Genomic DNA, 19,060 nt, shown 5'->3' with positions numbered 1-19,060 from the left:
ATATACAGATATATAGTGTATGTACACTGCATTCTTCCATAAACTGCTTGGGATCTTCCTTATAGGAAAGGCTGGATTTTAAGCTGCAGGATGCATGTTTTAAAAGAAGCAGATCTTGTCAGGATGATTGATGCCGGAGAGAGGAGAAAAAAATAAAGGAAATAATCTCTTTATAAAGTAATAAGTGGCTTCAAAATGCCTGTGCTGGTGCTGCAGGGGGGGGGTCAGGCTGCAGGGTCACCCTGCCGTGCTTCCAGAATGCAAAGAATTAGAGTTTATTGCTGCAGAAAGTGCCCAGGTCCAACCCGGATACAGCCGTCCTCAATCAAAGGCAGGATTTACCCCCACCTCTGACATATTCCTAATTCCTGGAAAATGAGGCAATCTTTTTCTGTGTGCACTGAGGAGACACAACCTGAATTCTAACCAGCTTTCCCGGGACCCCAGAAATCCTTGCTGTCATCAGGAGGATGCTGAAAGGCAGTGGCTTGACTGAGACTGCCTCGTGCTGGCTCCAAGTGCAGTGAAAAATAAAAATAATGTTCAGTTTTCCTCTTTATTTGTTGGCAGGGGGAGAGGGTGCAGAACTGGGAGCAAGGTTGGCTCTTTGAAGCAGCTCACAGTAGGGCGAGAACAAGCACAAGCATAAAGAAAGGGGAAAAAGGTCATTTTTTTATTCTTTTTGGTGGCAGCAAGCCATCAGCATGGCTCAGCTACCCTGGAAAACAAACCTGCCATTCCCTCTCCCCCTCCCTGCTCCTTTTAAATCCTGTTTGTGGATTTCCAGCCTCTCACTGGAACTGTGATCCACGGCAGAGGAGCTGGTCCATAGCAGGGCAGCTTCATCATAACCCAAAGCTCTCAGCGAGATGCAGAGGATAAAAACACACATGGAATAGCCGAGGGCTGCAGCGAGTTGGCCATCACAGGGAGAGAAGAATTGAATTTGGGGAGGAAAAAGGGTTTTGTTGCACTAAAACACAGTGACTAATTCCTTGCATGTGTCTCCGAAGCTGAAGCGAGGCCTTTGATGTGTCACTGAACATTATCCCCCCACCCTCTGCTGTTCCACTCTTCACCAGAAAAGATGAATCACAGCAGCCATTCACCCTTTCTGAAAATCCATTTAGTTTTCTTTTTTTTTTTTTTTCTTCCTTCTTTCTTTCTTCTATTAAATAAACAGGCAGCTCCACACGAGCGACAGCCCCTGTACGGTGCGGGGCAGGAGGAGGAGGAGGAGGAGGATGAACCTGTGGGCAGGGCCTGGAGCTTGGCTTTCTCCACCTGCTCAGCCTTCCACAAATCACTGCTCTCCTGCACATCAGGATTTGCTCATGGCATGGTTTGGAAGGCACCTTAAAAATCATCCAGTTCCAACCTCCTGCTGTGGGCAAGGGCACCTTCCACTAGCCCAGGTTGCTCCCAGCCCTGTCCAGCCTGGCCTTGGACACTGCCAGGGATCCAGAGGCAGCCACAGCATCTCCGGGCACCCTAAGCCAGGGCTTTAACAATCTCACATTAATGAATTTCTCCACCTAATTCTGCTTTCTGACAGTGTGAAGCCGTTTCATTGTGTCCCATCCCTCCAGGACCCTGTTCAAAGTCTCTCTCTAGCTCTCCTGGAGCCCCTTTAGGCATTGGAAGGTTTTGAAGGCCTCCCTGGAACCTTCTCCTCTCCAGGTGAACACCCCCAGCTCTCCTATCTCCAGAGCAGAGGGGCTCCAGTTCTGGGAGCATTTTCATGTCCTTCAGTCCAACAGGTGAACACACACTCATCTTTTGAAGAGTAACATCATGATATGTGCAAGGAGGGAACCCAACCCCGTTCCCACCTGGATTTCTGGACACCTAGAAATATCTGTCACTGCTAGGATAATGTTAAAATCTGCTGCTCTGAACCAGGATCAGCCTTTCCTGTGGATATGAACCTAAGTGAGAGGTTAACCCATCCCATGGTGATCCTCTCAAACCCCACCCAGCAGCAGCAATGTGTGTGAAGCCATCGTGGGGGATGGAGAGGATCAGGTGTTCACCAGCCAGAACCTGGATGGAGGTTCCCCAAGCAGTTCCAGGGAGGGGATCCTGCCCCTCTGCTCAGCACTGGGGAGGTCACACCTGCAGCACTGGGTCCCAGGACAAGAGGGACATGGACAGACTGGGGACAGCCCAGGGAGGGGGCTGGAGCATCTCTGCTCTGAGGAAGGGCTGGGAGAGCTGGGACTGCTCAGAAGGAGAAGAGAAGGCTCTGGGGCCTCATCCCTGACCATCAACAGCTGCAGGGAGGGGGCAGAGAGGACAGAGCCAGGCTCTTGCCAGGGGTGGCCAGGGACAGGACAAGGGGCTGTGGGCACCCAGTGACCACAGGAGGGTCCGTCTGAACAGCAGGGAACACGTTTTGGCTGTGAGGTGCTGACACAAATTGCCCAAGGATGTTGTGGATTCTCCTTCCTTGGAAATATTCCAAATTTGTCTGGACACTGTCCTGTGGAACCGGATCTGGCAGCTCTGCTGGTGCAGGAGGTTGGATCAGATGACTTCCAGAGGTTCCTTCCAAAATCAATCACTGTGATTCTGTAACTGCCTGTCCTGCAAACTTTTCAAAAAGCAAAGCTGCTGGGATTGAAGCTCAGAGTGGAGTAAGAAAGCAGCCAGCACTGAGGAGGAGATCCCTACACCGTGCAGGATGTTGGAAGGGATTGATAAGGATCACCAACTCCTGATCCTGAACAGGACAACCCCAAAAATCACATCATATGCCTGAGAGCTTCTGAACACTTCTGTGCCTGAACACTTCTGGAACTGAAAAATAAACTGATGGGATTTTCAGAAAAACCCCAAAACCTAAAAATCAGAGAAAAACAATAAATGTGAATGCTTTTGGGACATGAAATAGTTCCACTTCCTACAAAGATGCAGAAATGGTGACAGTGGGTACCAGTCACTGCACCAGAGAATGGTTTGGGTTGGAAGGGACCCTAAGGATCATCCAGCTCCCACCCCCACAATCAGTCCCCTGTAACTGGCACATCAGACCTTACTCTTCTGTAATATCTTGCTTTAAGGAAAGAATTCTGTCCCTGCATGTTTATAAACAAGCAACTACTAACAAAGAGCCTACAGACTTGAAGGTCTTATGCTAAAGATATGGAAGTAAAAGCCAGGGGATGAGGTTACATCCCTGGATGAAGCCAGGAGCAGATCTGTGGCACTTCTAAGACCAAAGCCTTCAAGTCCTTGTCCATGGAAGGGCAACCCTACCTCAGCCACCATCTGGAAACCACCTGAGGTACCTCGGAGGGAAAAAACTACAAATACAAATTATTTTCCAAATAATAATTTTCCTAATAACTCTCATAATTAGGACAGGCTTGATTTGCCCTCAGCTCCTCTTTTCTCCTGGCACCACAGATGTGTGATCATGGGAATATGTGCCAGTTAGTACTGCAGAATAAACTGGGGTGGCTTGGGGAACAAATTATGGAACAGACAGAGGGGATGAAAAGCTTCCTGGGCCTGTAGCAATGGAGAATGACCAGCTGGAGAGGGTTTCCTAAGGGACAGAGCATCGAGGAGGGACAGGTGAGTGCCAAGAGAAGTAGTTTTGGGGAGGAGAGCAGAGGGATCTGTCAGGGCAGGGAGGAAGAAGGTGAAGGACCAAGTCCAAGCCTGGTCCAGGAGGAAGGTGCTGGGATGGATGTGAGGGATGGGGGGCAGCAGGAGCTGCGCTGCCAAGGGGAGAGGGAAGTGAGACCTTCTCTGGGATGATTAACACAGAACTGCCAAAGAAAAGCCCTCAGAGCTTGTAAAAACCCCTGGCTGGTACAAGACCACTCTCCTGGTGTGCTTTGCCCATGGGATCAGCACTGCAGCCGCAGCACGGCACCAGGAAGCGGAGAACAACCGCCAGAGAGACACGGGAGAAGCTGCCTCAACTCATTATTCACAACCATTAATTAATAATCAAAACAAACAAAAAGTCAAGGCACACAGGAGCATATTTCCTTAAATATCCCGTTCTAGGGTGTCCCCTCCTAAGTCCCAGGCGTGTACAAAGGAAACACGAGCACAGCTCACATTCCAGCTATGAAAAGGACGGGCTGATTTTGATGGAGGAGTCAGGATGAAGGATGGCTATTATTCAGCATGACAACATCCCTACCTAGCAAAATGCCTTTCAGAGAGAGGGAGCAGTGCGTGGGGAGGAGAAACGAGGCTTAAAATAAAAGAAAACCCCACAAAGAAAAAACAAAACAAAACAAAACCCCAAAACAAACAAAAAACAGCTTTTGGGCTCAGCCCTTTCTGCAGGACCGGGATGAAGTCCCAGCTCCACACCGAGATTGAGCCGGGAGCGTTCAGGCAGCGAGGGCTCGGAGCATCCTACTTAAAACAAAGGTGTCGGCGGGGGATCACTCGCATGACAGCCTTAAAATCTCCTTCCAGAGGCTCAGCCCCAATTAAAACGCATGCGTTCGGTCATGCAGCTTAATCTCCGTGCTTGTGCTTACCCTGAAATCCACCCGGGACACCTGTAGGTGCGGGGAGCAGCCAGCCCGTCCCACGGAGCAGCCCCTGGGGCTAAGAAAGTGCCGCGGGAGCCGTGAAATCACCGCTTTACCTGCGGTAATTCTGCACCGCTGCTCAGTTCAGCCCTGTTGCCACAGTAACACTTGTGGTGTAGCCGAGATCACTGATTATGAAACTAGGAAAAAAAAAAAAAATCAGAGGCTGCTAATTAGGATATACTCCAGTTCTCCAAAAGCTCCATATTAATGACATTACGATTGCGAGTGCAGGGAAAACAGATGCCAGGAAGAATCACCTCGGTCAGCACCCGTGGCCAAACAGCTGCTTTTTTTTTTTTTTTTTTTTTGGTCTTTTTTTCTATAGACAGTTCTTAAAAATTCAGCCTGCAAATTCCCTGTAAGATCGACTTGTTGTTTTCCTCCTCTTTGAGCAAACGTGCAAGACTCGGTGGAACAGTCTTTACTCTTTACATATATTTGCATGTATTAGAATGGGGGAAAAAAAAAAACAAGGGTTGAGGATGAGGTACAAATGGTGACAGGCAGAGCGGGGCCAGAGATGCATCCCCTGCATCCCTCATTAACTGCGATTCTCTGGTTTCTAGATAAACCAAAATCATGATTTTACCAGTGGCTGCGAGGGTTTTATAAAGCAGGTTTGCAAAGGAGGGGAGCTGGGTTTGAAGCATATTCCTCCCTGACTTCTGTGAGTGCCAAAAGCATTGTGAGGCACGTCTTCTGCTGAAGGTTTCAAGCTGAAAAGTCTGACTGGAGCAGTTGTGCTGCCAGACACAACTGTTTTTCAGCACAATCCACAAATAAGACATTGGAGTGTGTTTCCAGGTGAAAGGAAAATTGCCTGACAGGTATTTCTGGGAGCTGCAAGCCCAGAGAGATGCTGCCTTAAAAAGTCAGCCTATCAACATGCCATGATTTTTCCATTTTCTCAGATGACCAATGCAGTGAGTGGATGAAATTGGATGAAATGGTGCTGAACGTGCAGGGCCAGGGAAAAGTGAGTTCATGGATTTTAGTTTATAAGAGCTTCCTATCTTGAAAGTGTCCAAGACCAGGTTGGACAGGGCTTGGAGCCACCTGGGACAGTGGAAGTGTCCCTGCCCATGGCAGGGGGTGGAACAAGATGGTCTTGAAGGTCCTGTCCAAGCTGGCCTTGAGCACTCCCAGGGATGGGGCAGCCACAGCTTCTCTGGGCAACCTGTGCCAGTGTTTTACCATTAACACATTCCTTAGACCCAGAACTTGGAGGACAACTGGGGACCCACCTCTTTATCCCCTGCTTTGAGGCAGGAAAATAAGTGAGATTTATTTCTTTTTCTCCAGCAGCATCACCTAGAGCCTTGAAAGCACAGAGTCCCCCACTCACAACTGCATGAAGCAGTTTCTTCTCCCACTCATCAGCAGTACTGAGGAAGTGTTAGATGGAGTGTTAATTACCTATAAATGTGATTTATTAGCTGGAAACAATACAAGACACCCACCAAGCACCACAAAGAAGCAACTGGCCAAGCATGAGGGCACCGGGTCCTGGGCAGACTGGGACTGGCACGTTGCAGATAACAAATTAATACAGCCAGTGGGATTGAGCTGCATTTGATGGTTTAGTTGGAGGCATTATTTCCAACCTTTTAATAGGCTTATTTACAGGAATTAGTCCTTTAATGCTGTGTGCTCGTGTATGCAGGGCAGTATAAGCTGGCTGGATGCAACCACAGAGAGAACATCTGCTTTTGTGAGCATTTAGGGAAATTATTGCCAATTACATGGATGGTAGGTGAGGGCAGCTGGGAAGGGAGGATCTGCCAGGAGGGATGAGGAGCCTTGCTAGAAGCTGATGTGAGCAGGAAGTGCCCTTGGAACATAAATATCTGAGCAAAAAGGAGCTGTTGCTCAGAGTGCCACCAAAATACCCTCAGCAAGGAAAGGATTTCCAAGGCCTGCAGAGTTTAGGGGTGATCTTTGTGTCAAGGAAAATAGAAGCTGGATGTTAGGAAAAAGTTTTTCATGGAAGGAGTGATAAAGTTCTGGAATTTTCTGCCCGGGGAGGTGGTGGAGTCCCCACCCCTGGGTGTGTTTAACACAGCCTGGATGTGGCTCTGGGTGCCAGGGTTGAGTTGAGATGTTGGGGCTGGGTTGGACTGGATGGGCTTGAAGGTCTCTTCCACCCTGGTCATTCTGTGAATTCTGTGAATCCCTGTTGTCATTCACACTGTCAGCATTTTGAGCATGTCAGTCTCCCAAATATTTCTCCTCATGCTCCTGAAAGATGACCACACCCTGCTTGCTCCAGTGGCTCTATTTCCACCTTTATCTTTCTTTCTTTTTTTCCCCATCTGTTTTCCATCAATTTTTTTGCCTTTTCTTCACCTTTCCATCTCTCATGCCCAAGAGTGGTGTCCTTATTTAAAGCAAAGTGATCCTGCAGGCACAGGTCACTGAGCCAAACCAAGCTGAGCATCCTCCATCGTTGCTACTGCTATAAACACATCATGTGAAAATACATTTTTGGGTGTGACCAGAAGGTCAAGGGAGGTCAGCCTCCTGTGTCCAGCCCTGGGATCCCCAGCACCAGGAAGACTTGGAGCTGCTGGAGCAAATCCAGAGGAGGTCACAGAGATGCTCCAAGGGCTGGAGCCAGGCTGGGAGAGCTGGGGGTGCTCACCCAGAAAAGGCTCCAGGGAGAGCTCAGAGCCCCTTCCAGGGCCTAAAGGAGCTCCAGGAGAGCTGGAGAGGAACTGGGGACAAGGGATGGAGGGACAGGACACAAGGAATGGCTTCCCACTGCCAGAGGACAGGGATGGATGGGGTATTGGGAAGGAATTGTTCCCTGTGAGGGTGGGGAGCCCTGGCACAGGGTGCCCAGAGAAGCTGTGGCTACCCCTGGATCCTGGAAGTGCCCAAGGCCAGGCTGGATGGGCCTTGGAGCAGCCTGGGTGAGTGGAAGGTGTCCCTGCCCATGGCAGGGAGAAGGAACTGGATGATCTTCAAGCGTCCCTCCAACCCAAACCATCCTGTGATTCTATATTTCTGAGATTTATACACCTATAAACCCATTATAATATAGCTACTACAAATTATATATAGATTTTGCTATAAACCTACCATAAACCCAATATCACTGCAATAAACCTATTTCCTGCTGACTCAAGATTGTAAGAACTAGTCCTAAACACCATGGTGGGTACAAGCCCCTGCTGGTACCAACACAAAACCTAATGTTCAGTAGTTCTGAAAAATATATAATTAAAATGCAGCTTCTTATCTTTGAAGTGATTAACCAACATCCTGGGACCACTGACTTTTAGCCCTCCCATGTTATTCACAATTCATCCTCTATTTTCATCTCCCCAACAAAAGGCTGAACTCAACTGTATTATTGTCAGCCAGGGCTTTTATCTCCAGCCTTTGGAGCAGTCAAGGCATGGCACAGAACAATGGCTCTCACAGGAGAACAAATACAATCTGAACAAAAATACCCTGTTGCTAAGGTCTACACCAGCCTTTTTTTGGGTAGCTGGGAATTCCAGAGCACCCTAGACATATATATAAAAAAAAAAAAAAAAGAAAGGAAAAAAAGAAAAAAAAAAAAGAAAGGAAAAAAAAAAAAGGGAGAATTAGGACTTGCATAGGGAAAATAACCTGACATTCAGCACTGCTGTGTTCTTCCCTCCAGGATGACATTGAAAATTAGAGTATCACCTAAAACCAAGGAAAAGAAAAGCTGAAGTTGAAGGAGCAAGCCCAGAGGTCCATGGAGATCCAGAGGTCCAAGGAGATGTTGGGGAGGTCCAGATGGGACCTCCTCTCCAGAAAAGCCCTGGCCCAAACCACAACGATTTCTCTTGTGAAATCCACCCCAAAAGCAACCTCAGAGCAGCTGTGTGTGGTTTCCACATCCTCAGCCAAGGGAGCAGCACCTGCTTCTGCTTTTGGGCTTCAGTAGAGAAATGCTCCTCCCCAGCAGTGGCTGGGCAAGGAACTGGGTCTGGCTCTGGTGTCCTCCCCACTAAACACAAGGAGTTTCCAGCAGCAACGTGGCTCTGGGGTCAGGAGTGACCCCAAGGACAGGAAAAGCACAGCTGACAGCCCTGGCAAGGTGGGATATTGAGGGAGGGGACAGCAGAGCCATGGTGGTCCACAGAGGCCACCAGCCTCCATGACCAGCCCATCTTCCTCCCCTCTAGATGGAGCTGCAGGAGAAGCCTGAGGTTCCTCCCTAAAGTGAAGGTAGATGCACCCCATCATCTCCAAGAACACAACCACAGAGTCATGGAATGGTTTGGGTTGGAGGGAAGCCTAAAGATCATCCAGTTCCACCCCCTGCCATGGCAGGGACACCTTCCACTATCCCAGGTTGCTCCAAGGCCCATCCAACCTGGCCTTGGGCACTTCCAGGATTCAGGGACAGCCACAGCTTCTCTGGGCACCCTGTGCCAGGGCTCAGCACCCTCACAGGGAGGATTTTCTTCTCAATATCCAACCCTGCCCTTTGTAGCTTTGCAGCCATTCCCCTTTGTCCTGTCACCTGCAGCTCAGTGCTAGAAAAGAGAAGTTCCTGAGGTAATTTCATTATTACCAGTTTAATTACTCCATCCTGACAGGTACCAGTAAAACTCCCATCAGGGCAAATCAAAAAATACAGAGCCCCCCAAAATAATGCTCCCATCATTTGGTGAGGCAATTCTGTGCTGAAAACCTGCTCAAAAGCCTGGAGGAGCTGCTGTGCTCGGGGGCACCACAGAGGCAGCAGCTGCAGGAAGGAATAGCTCCCTTGGAGTGGCTGGAGATTGTGTTTGCACAAATATTTTTGGACACACGTAGGCAGAAGTGAAGAGATGAATTCTGGTCATTTCACATGCAAAACAAATACAGAGAGGGAATTTCAAGTTTCCTTGATGACAGCAGAGCCTGGACGCATATGAAAGAGACAACAGAGTCAAGGTAATGCTGGAATTCAGGTTTTTATGACCCATTTTGCTTTTTTTTCCAATAAACAAGGTCTCCCTGAGCAGCCATTAAACATCACCATTTGTCACTTAGATTTTAGTGATATGAAAATAAACGTTAAGAGGCTACGACAGCGCTCAAATCCCCCTGCGTTAGGCACCTAAGCCAAACAAAATTATGCTGAATTAAATTCATTTCCATCCCATGCAGGAGGACAGAGCCCTCCACTCAGGTTAAATCATTCCAACAGCAATGAAGACGACAGCACCCGAGACATCCCCATCCTTGAAAGTCCTTGCTGTTCCTTTCAAAAGGCTTTGAAAAGCAGCTTTCCTACAAAAACACCCTTTTCCATCACGCCCTGGAGAGGAACATAATACACAGAAGGCTCCTCAGTGTTGCTGTTAAATAAGAGACCCCCCAAACCAGGCATTAAATGGTACAGGAGCTCCCACACAACAGAGAGGCTTTCTGTGCCTGCAGGGACACAACACCAAGTCTGTTGCTCCACACCAGGACGGTGTTGGGCGGCGCGAGGGCCCAGCCTGACAAACTCATCTCGTTTTTACAGAGTCATGGCATGGGTTGGGATGGAAGGGACCTTAAAGGCCATCCAGTTTCACTCCCCTGACATGGACAGGGGCACCTTCCACTAGACTAAGTTGCTCAAACCTGGCCTTGGACACTTCCAGGGATTGAGGGGCAGCCACAGCTTCTCTGGGCACTCTGAGCCAGGGCTCCCCACCTTCCCAGGGAATGATTGATTCTCAATATCCCATCCGTCCCTGTCCTCTGGCAGTGGGAGCCATTCCTTGTGTCCTGTCCCTCCATCCCTTGTCCCCAGTCCCTCTCCACCTCTCCTGGAGCCCCTTTAGGCCCTGGAAGGGGCTCTGAGCTCCCCAGGATCCTTCTCTTCTCCAGGTGAGCACCCCCAGCTCTCCCAGCCTGGCTCCAGCCCTTGGAGCAGCTCTGTGGCCTCCTGGATTTGCTCCAGCAGCTCCATGTCCTTCCTATACTGAGGATCCGAGGGCTGGACACAGCACTGGAGGTGCAGCATCTTGAGAGCAGAGCAGAGATCAGAATCCCCTCCCTTGACCTGCTGGCCACCCTTCTTTGGACACAGCCCAATTCTATTTCTGGGCTGTGAGCTGGCTCACTTTTCACCCACCAGCACCCCCAAATCCTTCTGGGCAGGGCTGCTCTCAATCCTTTCATCCCCCAGTCTGTTCTGACCCTGGGAATGCCCCAGCCCAGGCACAGGACCTTAGACTTGGCCTTGTTTAACTCAGGAGGATCACAAGGCCCCTCTTCCCCAGCCTGCCAAGGTCCCTCAGCATGGAATCCCGTCCCTCACGTCAATCACCGGCACCTCTCAGCTTGGTGTCACCACTTCTGACTCCTTGCCATCCACCCTGAGGCCATCCTGGCTCAAATCCTCCTTGTTGTCCTTAGTCCAAACCAAATCCACTCCCATCCTTCAGTGACACACATCTCCAAGCCATGCCCTGTCCCAAATCAGCCATTGCTGGATGATCATCTATGGGATTGGTTCATCCTGAATGGGTGATGCTGTACCCCAAGCCATGCCCTGTCCCAAATCACCCATTCCTGGATGATCATCTATGGGATTGGTTCATCCTACATGGGTGATGCTGTACCCCAAGCCATGCCCTGTCCCAAATCAGCCATTCCTGGATGATCATCTATGGGATTGGTTCATCCTACATGGGTGATGCTGTACCCCAAGCCATGCCCTGTCCCAAATCAGCCATTGCTGGATGATTATCCATGGGATTGGTTCATCCTGAATGGGTGATTCTGTAGCCCAAGCCATCCTGTGCTTGCACAGCACTGGGGAGAGACCTGCAATCCTTCCATAACCAAATGAAGGGACGTTCCAAAGAGGAGGGGGTAAAGGAGAAGATGTCATTTTGGGAGGTGCAAAAAGCTTAGAACCAAAATATGTAATTACCAAAATGTAATACATAGACAAAGCAATAGGGATGTTACAAGCAGTCAGTTCATTACAGGGTTATTTTTGGACACAGCAGTGCTGGGTTCATGGTTGGACTCAATGATCTGAGAGGACTTTTCCAACCTAAATGAGTCTATGATCTACTCCTACCTTAATAACACCCTCATATTAGGGCAGTGATCTCAAAGGAACCATCTCCACATAATTTCAGAGATCCAGATGTGATTTCCAGGAGTGTCTTAAGTTAAATATGAACCAACCAGCCTTTACTCCTCTGTGGAGTACTTTCCTCTCCCCCACAGGCATCCATCCCATGGGTTCTGGGTGTGATCTGCCTGCTTTTAAAACCCAAGTTTGCCAGATGTTATGGGATCTCTTTATATGCTGTGTACATCCCTGATGCTCTGATGTACAAATGTGTGTACAATGACACATCTGGACACTGACTGTTCCCCACCTCCCACTCTGGGAGCTGTAGGAAAGGCACACCTGGAGTCTTTGGAAAACATGGTGCCATCTTCATTCTCACTTAATGAATTACCACTGCAAGGGATTAACTTTGCTGAGGGAAAGTCTGGTATCTCCACCACCACTTTGCAGAGGATGAAGACAAAGGATTCCTGAGTGGAATTCTGACTGCCCCCAGCTCCAAAGCAGGGAAGATGACAGGCACAGCTCAGCCTCTAAAGCTGATTTTGCACCATTGGAAAAGACTGGAAGGGGAGAGCACAGGAAAAGCAGGGCAAACCCTGCTCTCTCCAGGTGGCCTTTCCTGGCAGCAGCAGGACATTTCAGGTGTGGGATACTCTTAAACCACCTGGAGGAACCAGTTATTCATGGCAGAAGCTGAGACATCATTAAGAGTCAAGGGAGGAACATCACCAGTGGGGTGACTTTTAATCCATGCTGGCATGGACTGGAATTAAAATTAATGAGTTTGAAATGAAAGGCCACCCATCCCAACTCACACCCCAACACATCTCTGGCTGGGACATTAATGCAGGGCCAGAATCAACCAACACCATCTTCACCCTGACCTATCTGGAGATGAGATGAGATCCCCAAAACCACCTCACAAGATCCAGCCTGATGGCACTGCCATGGGCTGTTTTTTATCCCCAAAACAGATTCTCCTCCTGCTCCTCAAAGAGGACACTTTGAGGGACAGGAGAAGCTGTAACACATCTCTGAAAGCTGTTTCAGTACCAAGGGAATGACCTGGAGGGAAGGGAAGTTTCAGGTGATTTGGTTGAAGGATGCAGCTGTTGCTGAGCAGCTTTAACTCCTCTCATCCCAGATTAGCTCCTCAGATTTTACCAGGACCTTTCCAGATGTTCCACTTGCTGGAACGATGCCACGTTTGTGTGTCAGACTAAACATCTGTGCTTTTAAGCCTGGGATTTTCAGATCAGATCTATGTGTTTGGAGGGAGAAAATAACAACACAAACTGTCTGTAAGGGAGTTCCATTGAACAGAGCCCCCATTATTTCTTCCTCCCCATCCCCCACATGACCCCCCCCTCCCTCCACAGACAAAGCTTTTCAACAGATTTCAGGAAAATGTGGAGAAAAACAATATTGTACATTTTCTGTGGTCAGTCAGGAAACAGAGCCTGCAGTTGGCATCTTCCCCTCCTGCCTCACTGCTTCAGGGGGGCACCAGACTTGGGATCTGGGGTTTGAGGACCAGCTGGGTAGCCCAGTATGAACTGGGAAAGGTGCTGGTTTACCCCACAGGTGTGTGCACCACTCCTGCTTTACAGGCCAGGAAGTGATGGAAGGATCACTGGAAGTGATGACAGGATCCCTCCAGTTTGGCTTCAGAGGCTCCATAAATCTCCAGCTCCACTTTTCCACCCTCCCAGCTCTCACTGCTGGAGCAGCCTTTGGTCCCTGCTGACACCATCCCCACCCTCACTTGAAGACAAGAGTTAAATATTTCTGGGTTGACAGCTGGCTCCAATTTGTGGTCAGCTGTGGGGAACATGATCTGTGCTTCTGGTCTGATGCCCCATCAGAGGGGCACCCAGTGTTCCACCAACAACATCACCTCCTGCCTCAGCATCTTTGTTCTCTCCCTGCACCTCCCTCACAGGGAAGAATTTCTTCCCAATATCCATCCAAACCTGTCCCTGCTGCCCAGCACCACTCCAGGCTTTTTCCTGTGTCCCACAAGATCCTCATGGCCCAACAGCATTTTCAAATGGGGCTTTTGCTTCTTTCCCATTTCAAATGGGATGGTGGAACACAGCTGGGATGTGGAACATCAAAATTGGGGGTTTAACAGCCTGGCATGTAAAAACCATGAGTCACAAAACACAGGAGCACTCAGGGACATCAAATTGCACAAGCCCTGCAGTAACCTGAGCACTGGGGGGTGGGAGGAGGGAAAACTGGCACCTCCTGCTCACACTGAGCTGGTCCCTGGAGCAAAGCATTCCCAGAACCACACCTACAAGATTCTGGGAATTCTTACCTGCCATGAGGCAGGGACCAGCCTGGAAGCAGGTGACAAGCTGGGCAGCCAAGGACAGCAAGGTATCCCAAATCTTGCCATCACCTCCATCCCTCCTTGCTGTGCAGAAGCTTCGGTCTGGGGGAGCTGGATATTGTTTCAGCATGACAGAATAACAGCATCAGGTCTTTGTGTGTGTCACTGTGCACCCAGCTCCCCTCTCCCAGCCCAAGGGACCTGCCAGTCAGGCTCTTCCCACCCTTTTTATAGAAGAAACCAGCACCAGGATCAAAGGAGGCTCCTGGGTGAGAGGCTGATGGGAAAGGGCAGGAACTGGAGAGGTGACAGTGAGGAGATGGGGCTGAGCAAAGTGAGGGGCTGTTCCTTGTGCTGCAGCCTCTGGCCATGTAACCTGAGTGGCAGCACAGATTATGCTGAGTAGCAGAGGAAGGAGAGAGAAAAACACCTGTGTTTGAGTTGATGAAAATATTGGGTGACTGCATGAAAGGGAGAGCTCCTGCTTCTGCTTCTCCTGAGTGTCACTGCTCTGGGTCATCCTAAAAAAGGTTCAGTGTTACTTTGCTTATTTTTCTCTCAATTCCATCAGGTTCTGTGTGAAAAGAGGGCTGCCAGATGATATTTAATGACTCAAATACAGGTCCTCAAATGACCCCAGATTTTACTGGGAGATGAAAATTTGATTTCAAGCCTTACCCTGGAAATCCTTTGGTTGCACTAGATGGAAGAAGCTCTATTGGGAAGTGAAGCAAACACAATGAAGTCTTAATTCCCTGCTGAACCAAGCCCTGGCATTCCCACAGAATGGACCAACAGAAGTGGTCTTTTTCCTTCCTTTTCCCCAGCAAAATGAGAAGCATTGCCAACATTTGGCTATCCTGTCCCTACCAGGACATCTGTGCTTTGGGTGGAAGAACAACTCAAGGTTTCCATGCAACTCCTCAGTCTCCCCACACATCCATCTATCTTTGGTGTGGTTTGAGAGCAAAATCCATGTTAAGGCAGAGAAAAGTGGATTTAATTTTTTTTTTAAAATGGATCCTTTGCAGTGCTCTGATCCTAAGTGCTCTTAGCAGCTCTGCGAGCACAGATCCCAGCCTGCTGTTCATTCCCATACTGCGGGAGAGAGGAAACCTGTCAGGGAACTGCATCACCTGCTCATGGATGTCCAAAGCCTTCTATTCACCTTGGGCTGTGTTATCCCAGCTCTTTTCAAGGAGGACTCTTTGTAAAGTCAGTTAAAGGCAGGGCCAGGCAGTATTTACCTTGGCACCTGATTGCCTTCCAGAGCCCTCCTATTTCCTCCTTGAGTAATTAATTAATAGCTTGTCAGTGAGGACAGGAGGACTAAAGACCTTCACCCCATTATTCCCAAGTCTTTTCCCACTGTGGCCAAACCCTTGACCATGCCCAACACCTGCAGTTAGTCACAGTATTGCAAAATACAGAAGCTACCAATAAAAACCCTGAGATCCTTCTTTTAGGATGTTATAGGGATTAAGCTGCTTCCAAAGATGTGATGCAAGGTCACCCAGAAGTGCTGGAGCTTATAAACAACCCCAGAACCGCTTTATAATCTCTGCCAAACAAGTCCAGTATATCAGAAAAAGGTTCAAGAAGGTGAAACACCTGTTACAAATAATTTCCAAAGCTCCTTCTGGGGGGAAAAAAGTTAAATCACTCCTTGCTGCTGCTGTAGAAAGCTTTAATCCCAGGCTCCAGGAGCTTTAATCCCAGGCTTCAGGAGCTTTCCATCCCAAATGCAGCACACCAAAACACTCTGCTGTTGCCCAACTGACCCATATTTTTTCTTCTCTTTACAAACTGGGTGAATAAGTTCATAAAATGACAAAACCATCTTATTTCCACTGAGAAAACACAATTCCCTCTGAGCAAGGTGCAATCCTGGGCTCGCTCTCCCGACGCCGAGTCCCCTCCTGACCTATATACGGAAGTGCTGCCGTGAGGATTTCAATGTGATCCACCCTGGAAAAGCCTAAAATTACACTGCCCTACAAAGAGCTGGGATAAATTGACCCCTCTAAGCAAAGGGGTTGCCAGGCTTTTATCTTTTATCTTACAAATTTTATCTTCCCCCCATTGTTGGCTGACGCTGGAGCGGAATAATGAGACGATGCGGGGCTCTACAGGGCACGACTGGAAAACTCTGCCTTAGCAACTCAATTGTGTCCCTGATGCCTGTGCTGGCTTTTATACACAGCTACTGGTTTGGAAAGCTGCTCCTGATTTCACACACTCACCCCATAAAACTGCATTTATGATTTTCTTCCACTTATTTCTGCCCAGTGTTACGGCGGAGGGAATGAGTTGTGGGGTTTGGGGCTGGGGTGGAGAAGTGTTTTTATAAAAAAGTCTGGGGGGGATTGCTCTGGTTGTATTTTCGTGCCCTTCATCCAGTCTAGACATGAAAGTCTCAGGATGCAGATGATTTCCACCTCTCTGCAGAAACTGTGCCATGGTATTAAAAAAAGGGATGAAAGGAACAATAAGCACCGAGATGTGTCTAAAATTAGAGGTTTACAAAACAATCTGAGTTTATAATATCCCCAGTACAATAAAAGCCAAGAGCAAGCGGGCCAATTATTTAAAAACTGCAGGATAAAAGGAAACCTTGATCAAAACTGTTATCAGGGGAACAAATCTATCTTTATTGTGTTGCAGTTTTGCTGCTGACTGAAATAACTTTTCTAAAATTGCCACGATGCTGTTAAGAATTAGATAAATAGAAACAACACACCAAAATCAAAACTGCCTTGCCCAAACCATTAACATGACAGCAGCCCACAGTTCTTCCCTATTTTCTGCCAAGGTTTAAATTCCAATGTGGTTTTCCCTCTATGCACCTTCAGTCATCACACAGAAAATGGATGAGTTGATTTCCATGTGATCTTCAGTTAAATTTGCATTTTGGGTCTCAAGTGGTAGCAAAGCTGCAATTCCAGGACTTTAAGTGAATGGGTAAATTAAGAGGAAAATATCGAAATTGTGTTTGCTTTGGTGCTGTTATTATTTTTAATATTAATCTTAAACAAGGAGCAAAATTGATACAACAGCAGTGCCAGAAATATCCTCCTCCTTCTGCCAGGGGAGATGAAAATGTCCTTTAAAATACTGGGGGGAAAATAATATTTACAAATCACTGCTGAGAGGAGGGATGCAGAACCGGCAGGGGATCGGAGATTATGCAGCATCCAACTTCTGCTGTCCCTGACCACTGGGAGAATTCAGGAGGAATTGAGAGTTGTCAAGGGCATCAAGTCACTGTCAAGGAGGATGGACTTTTCCTTTGGAAAGTCTTCTTTTCATCTGAGGGTAAAGCAGATCCTCCAGAAATCTGACCTTGCTCTTGTGCGAGGGAGTGAACGTGCTCTGAGCACAGATCCTGGGGAGAGCTCCACAGGCTCTTCCTGAGGAGAGGACAGCAGAGCTGAGGTTCAGTTCTTGCATGTGAAATAAGAAAATGTGAGCCCTGAAGTAGAGAACCAAATAAAGATGGGCACTGCAGTGCCCATGGCCTCAAAACCAGGCAGGTGTGGACTGTGTTCACATGCACCCCTGTGAACAAACACAACCATGGAGCTGGATTTGCTCACCTGCACCACACAAGCTGTTCCTTTATCCAGTGCCCTCTAATCCTCATCTTTCCTGCTCCAGCTCTCTCTATCCCAAGAATTCACATTCATCACTAATCCAAACTCAATCCATCTCCTTCCTAAATGCTACACACAGTTCATTTTCTCACCTCTTCCCTCCTCCCATGTCCTCCAGCTGTTTCCTCCATCACAACCACCCTTCCTACGTAAGAAATGACTCCCAGATCTCCCCATTCCTCCTTGGAAATCCATACCAAGTCACAGATCCTTGTTTTTTTTCCCATCTACAGGCACAGCACTCACCTTGGTAGCTAAACAAGGCTGGTGGCAAAGCACTCATGGCCATCAAGCTGTGATTCAGCCACGACACACCAAGGGCCAGCAGCCACAAAATTTAATATTACAACTGGGGTAAATCCTAACCTGCTTCACAAGGGTTTCTCATCACCAACACTGCAGGATGACCAAGGGGAAAAGAGAGGGAAAATAAAAAGTTTCTGGCCAGCTACAGAGTACCCCAGAGAAGCTGGTGTGATGGGTCAGGTTTTGGCTTTTATATTTTTCACATTCTGTGCTGCTTTAGTGGGTGGGTCTGGGCTTTATATGAGGGGATGGTGAGCTCTGTGCACAGAGCAGGGAGACAAAACAATTCCTGCTCCAGCTGGGCACCAAGGACAAATGATCCAAATCTCAGCCCAGGAGCACAAACCCCGTGGGCTGGAGAGAGAAAAACAAGGATGGGACTGCCTGGGCTAAAGCTGGGCTGGGACAATGAACTGCAAGGTGGGAATGGAGCAGAGCTGATCCCAGGGAGAGACCCCATGACCAGGTGTCCATTTTGGGACCATTTTGGTTCATCTTGGGTTCATTTTGGGACCATTTTGGTTCATCTTGGGTGCAGCCCTGTCTGGGCTCCTGTGCTGCCCAAGGTGCATCCATGGAGGCCTTTTAATAAATCCCTGCTTTATTCTTTAGCTCTGTCCAACCTCTCTTCTAGGTCAGCCTTCCCAAGGCATCACCTGGATCCCTGGCAGTGTCCAAGGCCAGGCTGGATGGGGCTTGGAGCAACCTGGGATGGTGGAAGGTGTCCCTGCCATGGCAGGGGGTGGGATGAGATGACCTTTAAAGAACCTTTCCAACCATTCCCACTCATACCCAAATATCCACCAGGCTGAGCTTTAAGGCCCATTCTGTGATACTATGATGATACATTCTGCCCCAATTTCTTCCCCATTCTCATGGAGCAAATAGGAAACAGGAATTTTTTTTTAATGGGTGAAAGCCAAGAAAAAGCTGTTCAGATCTCAGTGAAACCATTTTCAGTTCACAGGCTCCAGAGCTGACACCCATGGACACCAGGCAGTTTTGGGAGATGCCTCAGCTGCAGGAAGGTGAAGAGCACTCCCTGCAAAGATGGTTGCACCCTCCTAAACCTAGAAAGAGTCACAGAAAAACTTTTAAAATTAAAAATATTTCAGAGTAGCAGAATCACAGCCCAGAACAGCAA

At 48.4% G+C, this 19,060-nt stretch overlaps 1 protein-coding gene across 3 annotated transcripts in view; it reads right to left on the bottom strand.

The window, feature by feature from the left end:
- Positions 1–19,060, bottom strand: part of PTPRA (protein tyrosine phosphatase receptor type A) — a 520,615-nt gene that overhangs the window by 34,467 nt on the left and 467,088 nt on the right. The window contains exon 4 of one of the 3 annotated variants that reach the window (XM_050974180.1): positions 4,509–4,702. The exons of the other annotated variants lie outside the window; for them this stretch is intronic. The gene's annotated coding sequence lies outside the window, so the exon portion shown is untranslated. The remainder of the gene's footprint in view (positions 1–4,508; positions 4,703–19,060) is intronic. 3 annotated transcript variants of the gene reach the window in all.

This window comes from Serinus canaria, chromosome 4 (assembly GCF_022539315.1).
Source record: "Serinus canaria isolate serCan28SL12 chromosome 4, serCan2020, whole genome shotgun sequence".
In the NCBI taxonomy this organism is placed as follows: Eukaryota; Metazoa; Chordata; class Aves; order Passeriformes; family Fringillidae; genus Serinus; species Serinus canaria.
The sequence above is the reverse complement of the archived record's forward strand: the minus strand, read 5'-3'. Positions and strand labels throughout refer to the sequence as shown.